Here is a 7500-nt window from a genome sequence, read left to right as displayed (position 1 = left end):
AGCAATGCTAGGGGGACAAACACAGACACATAAACACATACATATATATATATATATATATATTATATATATATATATAATATATATATATATATATATATATATATATATATATATATATATATATATACACGACAGGCTTCTTTCAGTTTCCGTCTAACAAATCCACTCACAAGGCTTTGGTCGGCCCGAGACTATAGTAGAAGACACTTGCGCAAGGTGGCAGTGGGACTGAACCCGGAACCATGTGGTCGGTAAACAAGCTACTTACCACACAGCCACTCCTGCGCCTTGAAAAAAAAAAAATAAACACTATTTATAGGGATTTTATTTTTACTATTATTATTATTATTATTATTATTATTAAATTCTTCGTTCGAATTCCGCCGCTGTCGACTTTGCCTTTCATCTTTTCAGGATGAAAGGCAAAGTACCAGTTAACCACTGAGGGCAGGTGTAGTCGACTTCCTCAAAAATTTCTGGCCTTCTGCTAAAATTAGAAACACAAATTTATTATTAGAAGGCGGCGAGCTGGCAGAATCGTTAGCACGCCGGGCATTTCGTCCACTTCGGCGTTCTACGTTCAAATTCCACCGAGATCGACTTTGCCTTTCATCCTTTCAAGGTCGATAAAATAAGTACAGGTTGAACTCTAGGATCGATGTAATTAATCGACGTACCTTAAAAGTACAGGCGCTGTGCCAAAAAACTAGAAATCTTCATATTTATCATTTCTTTTCTTTTCTTTTCTTTTCTTTCAGCCAAATTTTATTCGTTTTAAATTATTATAAAGGTAATCTTTCTAGAGAGTGTAGTTACATAGAAATCGCGATAAGAAAACGTTTCATTTCTTATTGACAGACAACAGATTTCCTGATCAATTGTTTGTAAAGTTCTCACTGCCATTTAACTAACCTTATTAACTCTCTATATTAGCGATTAATTGTCACAACAAACCCGCAATTTAAACACCAGCCGTTAATTTTTCTCCTTTTCCTCTGTCAGCCAGTAGCTTATTTTTTCTGTACTTTTTTTTCTCTAATGATTTGCTTTAAGTAGTTTTAATTCTGAAAGCTAAGACAGACTCAATGGTAGTCTTGTAGCCTTCACTGATGACCCTACTTCTTCTACGAGTCACTCTCAATCCTGATCAAACGTTCATTAAAGAATGTTCTCAGTTGTTCTCCAAAGAAGTTGGCCAACAAATTGTTAATTAATGGGTTTGTAAGATCTGTCTTAACGAACCGTTTATTCCTATTTGCAAACGTGTATGTATGTATATATATATATATATATATATGTACATATATATGTGTGTGTGTGTGTGTGTGTGTGTGGTGTGTGTGTGTGTGCGTGTGCTAGTCTGTGTGTGTATTAATGTGTGTGTAACAGACTGGTTTGGGTTTCACTTAGAATAAACGAAAACTCAATGAGGATGTCTTTCTCAGATCGTTCGACGTGCGAGAAATAGCAACCGAATTTCCCTCAAAATCATATTTATCCTCATAGAAAACAAAGGAACACATTGGATAACCTAGTTTCCTCCACCTTCACTACTACTACTTATTATTATTTTTATTATCAATAATAATGATGATGATGATGATTATAATAATAATGGCTTCACATTTTGCCACAAAGGCAGCAATTTGGAGAGAGGGAATGAGTCGATTATATCTACCCCAGTGTTTCACTGGTACTTATTTTAACGACCCCCAAAAAGATGAAAGGTAAAGTCGACCTCGACGGAACTTGACTACAGCGGGATTTGAACACAGAATATACATATCTGAAATAAAATCATTCATATAGGCTTCTATTCCGCTTTGAGAATGAGACAAGATTAAAGGCATGACTTTGTGATCAGATGTTTGATTCCTAAATCAATTCCGGGTTCAGTCCCACTGCATGGCACCTTGGACAAGTGTTTTCTTCTCTTTCCTCGGGTCGATTTAACCCCTGTGGATTTAGCAGACAGAAACAAAGAAACCCGTCGTGTGTATGCGCGTCTTTTTTGTTCCGCCCCAGCCCCCACTGCTTGACGACCGGTCTTGGTTTGTTTACGCCCACATAACACAGCAGTTCAGTTCCAAAACGACAGAATGAGTTCTAGGGCTTAAAAAAAATAAGTACTGGAGTAGATTCGTTCGATGAAGACCTTCCGAGTTGGTGCTCCAGCTTGACCGCAGTCCATCAACCGAAACAAACGATTATATTAATTTCTGAAGATGGATAATACGTTTACATACTTTTTGTGGTTGGTAGTGGAGTGGGGGTGGATATAATCGATTCTGATCCAATACTTAATCGATATTTTATTTTATCGATCTCAGAAGGATGAGAAGCAAAATACATCCACTCATTATCGGGTGAAATTCGACTCTCCCTTCCCTTACTTGTTTCAGTCATTAGACTGCGGCCATGCTGCAGCACCGCCTTGGAAAACTTTTAGTCGAATGAATCGGCCCCTTTACTTTCTATTTAAGCCTAGTACTTATTCTATCGGTCTCTTGTTGCCGAACCGCTAATTTACGGGAACGTAAATACACCATCATCGGTTGTCGAGGGATGGTGGAGGACAAACACGGACACATATACATCTCTCTCTCTCTCTCTCTTTATATTTTTTATATATATATATATATATATATGGCTTTCTTTCGATATAACTCGACAAAATCAAAACATTTCACCGGGTATTTCCGTGGGTTATGGAGCATAGATATAACGAAATTATGCCAGCAATGTCTCATTTTAAGCTTGAAGAAAAAAAGCCTCGCATATTTGTTATTACCTGTGTATTTGTTCTTACCTGTGTGCATGTAAAATCCGCAAATTTCTACGCAGAAAACAGAATCTGCTGTCATTTGCTTCCACGGAAATACCCGAAGTGAAGTATTTTGATTTTGTCGAGCTATATCGAAAGAATGCCATATATATATATATACTCTTTACTCTTTTACTTGTTTCAGTCATTTGATTGCGGCCATGCTGGAGCACCGCCTTTTTTTTTTAATCGAGCAACTCGACCCCGGGACTTATTCTTTTGTAAGCCCAGGATTTATTCTATCGGTCTCTTTTGCCGAACCGCTATGTAACGGGGACATAAACACACCAGCATCGGTTGTCAAGCAATGCTAGGGGGACAAACACAGACACACAAACACACCCACGCATATATATATATATATATATATACGACGGGCTTCTTTCAGTTTCCGTCTACCAAATCAACTCACAAGGCTTTGGTCGGCCCGAGGCTATAGTAGAAGACACTTGCCCAAGGTGCCACGCAGTGGGACTGAACCCGGAACCATGTGGTTGGTAAACAAGCTACTTACCACACAGCCACTCCTACGCCTTGAATCCACGCACAAGGCTAAACCCGGAACCATGTGGTTGGGAAGCATTAATTTATTTTGTACTAGTATAGCAGAAAATGTTTCCCATATTATTACATTACTACTACTACTACTAGTGAAGTTAAACAGGCGGTAACAGCGTCTTGAAACAATTTTTTATTCTTAATCACATTTATGGGTTAAACTGGTTCACACCGTACGGTTCCTGTTGAAATGTTTGTCGGCCCACAAATGCGGAAGGCGTTTCTTGTTACGCCCCGTGTGAAGTTGGTGCAACTTCTCTGTGTTCTTTTATTTGTTGTAGTCATTGGACTGCAGCTAAGCTGGGAGAATGCTATGAAGGGAGATCGCCCCCATTATTTACTTTCTAAGGCTTGGTACTTAGCCTATCGGTTCCCTTTTGCTGAACTGCTATATTACGGGAACGTAAAGAACCTACCTGGAATGTCAATCGGTAGCCACACACAGACATACTGAAAGAAGCCCGTTATATATATATATATATATATATATTGAAAGAAGCCTGTTTATATATATATATATATATATATATATATATATATATATTATATATTATATATATATAGTTAATCCAAACGTGAAACACAAAGAGAAAACACAACAACACGAGGACAAGTATAGTGTTATTGGATGCTCGAGGATAGTTATATACTTAAAATGACTCTTAGAAACAAAAAATAATGCCCTTTTACTAAAAGAGGTTTTGGGCTGTGTGGTAAGTCGCTTGCTAACCAGCCATATTGTTCCGGGTTCAGTCCCACTGCGTGGAATCTTGGGCAAGTGTCTTCTGCTATAGACCTGGGCCGACCAATGCCTTGTGAGTGGATTTGGTAGACGGAAACTGAAAGAAGCCTGTCGTATATATATGTATGTGTTTGTGTGTCTGTGTTTGTCTCCCAAGCATTGCTTGACAACCGATGCTGATGTGTTTACGTCCCCGTCACTTAGCAGTTCGGCAAAAGAGACCGATAGAATAAGTACTGGGCTTACAAAGAATAAGTCCCGGGGTCGATTTGCTCGACTAAAGGCGGTGCTCCAGCATGGCCGCAGTCAAATGACTGAAGCAAGTAAACGAGTAAACATATTGTTTCGTCATTTTATTCAATAAAGTCTCCTTCAGCTTCAATAGCGGCTAGGCTCAAGTGGTCTGTGTTCATATTGGACATTTCTATCACTATGGAGGCCTTTAGGGATTCTTTGATGTTGTGAGAGTTCTCATTAACCTCTTTCTCAACTACGCTCCATACATAGTAGTCTAATGGATTGAGATCTGGGGAGCTAGGAGCTCAAATATTAGGGGTTATGTGGTCATGGAAATTTTTTGCCATCCATTCTTGCATTGCTATAACCTAGAGCCAAATCTTGTTGAAACATATAAGGTCTTCCGTTGCGTACATTATCGATTCATGTCTTAACCACTGAATTCAGAACATCTATGTAGGCAGCAGTTTCCTCGAAGACTTTGTGGAAAGAAGTGAGGAGGCATCACATGTCCTTCATTGCAGACAACCCCCAAAACCATGACAGTTGCAGGAAAATTTGTATTAATTACTCTTAGAACTTACCGAAGGGCCTGTACATAGCCATCTGTCATTTCTTCTGTTTACTTTCTGATCTTGATTAAATTTCTTTCTCATCTGAGAAGAATCAAATAACATCTTTCTCTGCTGGGTTTTAAAGTTTGTTCAGGATTTTCATTCACTGTTTTTGACATGAAACGAACTTTTCTCCTTATATGTATTTATATATGTATATGTACATACATATGTATGTATATATGTATATACATATATATGTGTGTATGTATATACATATGTATTTATATACGTATACACATATGTGCGTATATATGTATATGTATACACATATGTATGTACGTATATATATATATATATATATATCAGTTTGACATATCATTTCCTAATAGAATTTATCTACAGACTTTGCAAAGTCGAGATATATCACAACCACTTTTGAGTGTTTGAGTACCTGTTAAAACACCTGGTCATAGCGTTCTAGGAGTTGAACATGTACACTTTACGAAACCATATTCAACTACACATACTAATAATCAAGTTTACTATTAAGTATGTATATGTATGTGTGTATATATATATATATATATATATGCATGTAAGTATATGTATGTGTGTATATATGTGTATGTATATCTATGTATGTGTATATGTACACATGCACATATGTATGTGTACATGTATGTATACATGTATACATACATACATACATACATACATATATATATATACACACATATATATACATATGCACATATATTTATACATATATATATATATATATACTACATACATATATACATAAATACATACATACATATACATACACCTAGATACACATACATATACATACACATACATGCACATGCGTGCATGTTATGTCTGTACATCTATGTATGTGTGTTTATGTATGCATGCATTTATGTATGTTTATATATGTATGTATATGTGTATGTATGTATATATGTATGTATGTATATATATATTTCTTTATTGCCCACAAGGGATTAAACATAGAGGGGACAAACAAAGACAAAGTGATTAGGTCGATGTAATCGACCCCAGTGCGTAACTGGTACTTAATTTATTTATATATGTGTATGTATGTATGTATGTATATATGTATATATGTATGTATGTATATATATCTATCTATCTATATACATATATCTATCTATCTAAATACATAGACAAACAGTTATCAGGGCAGCAAACAATCACACAAGTAATAAAGACGTAATGCCCTGTTTTTTAAGGTAGAATCTCCGGTTTGATGTGAAATATTTTGTATAATATATAAAAGTAAATAAATGGATTTAAACGCTAGTGTTATTCAAATTCTTTTACTTCCGACACGTGTTATAGCCTTTTCTAAGCTGGATGCCCTTCCTAACGCCAACCACTCCGTGATTGTAGTGGGTGCTTTTTTCTTGCCACCGGCACAGGTGCCACGGGGGGAGGGGCGCTGGCAGCGGCCACGATCGGTTGGTGCTTTTTACGTGCCACCGGCACAGAAGCCAGTCAAGGCGGCGCTGCTATCGGCCACGTTCGGATGGTGCTTTTTACGTGCCGAAAGGATGCAACAGAAAATAACAACCACACCCTTACCCGCGCGTAGAGCGGGTCACCTTAAGCTAGTCGCTCTACATTTCTCATTTATTACGTTTCTGCTTATTTCTTTCCTTTACCCTCCATTTTGTATATGTTACTTTTAACGTTATATCCTCAAACGGTTTTCAAAAAAAACAAAAACAAAAATTACGTAATAGCGTTCAGTTCATCATTATACACATCCATCGCATTCTGTTCAAATGTCTTTTTGATGAATTTGGTTTATTTCTTGGATTTTCCTGGATTTACTTTTGAAGTTAGTCATATAATCGTATTCCTTGTCAGTGAGCCCTTCTCTGTATAGGTTCAGCATAGATTTTAGGTTTCTCATTATATTCTGCTGACTGTGGTGTTGGACTTTTCATATGTTGTGTCTTCTAATATGGATAGTACTAGAGTTATATAGTATACCGTCCATTGAGACATGCCACCCCAGACACACTAGAATGAATATCCATTTCAACCTAGCAAAGAGGATTTGTACTATAGTTTCTAATACTAGCACCAGAAACACACGACTACTTGAATTAAGGATACACTCATTGCCAGGAACTACCCACCATCACTAATTGATATAGGCTTTCAATGTGCCCTACAACTCAACATCCACGAACTCAGGCTTCCCAAATTAAAGAAGGATTTACAACCAAAAGCTCTACCATACATCTCTCCACACAATCCTCTTAACAATGAAGCCTTCGGCACCATCCTCCAGAGCAATCCTTTACTAAAATGGGACCACAGTGTGAATTTTATCCTCCAAACGCACACTATAAGGAGTAAAAGACAACCCAAATCTGTGAAAAGTTTCCTAACACAAGCCCAAGTACACTCGACAACAACACTGAAGCCGTCAGTAAAAAAATGCGGAAGACCTATCAGTGGTATATGCGTTAACCTAATTGAAGGATCGAAGTTCTCTTTCAAACAGGGTCAACGTTTTACAGTGAAAAACAACTTGACATGTGCTT

At 37.2% G+C, this 7500-nt stretch overlaps 1 protein-coding gene across 2 annotated transcripts in view; it reads left to right on the top strand.

Moving 5' to 3' along the window:
• LOC115218638 (vascular endothelial growth factor D) overlaps window positions 1-7500 on the top strand; it is a 55764-nt gene that overhangs the window by 1249 nt on the left and 47015 nt on the right. The gene's annotated exons all lie outside the window — the stretch shown is intronic.

Source organism: Octopus sinensis, linkage group LG13 (assembly GCF_006345805.1).
Source record: "Octopus sinensis linkage group LG13, ASM634580v1, whole genome shotgun sequence".
Classification (NCBI taxonomy): Eukaryota; Metazoa; Mollusca; class Cephalopoda; order Octopoda; family Octopodidae; genus Octopus; species Octopus sinensis.
This window is presented reverse-complemented; position numbering and strand designations above follow the sequence as displayed.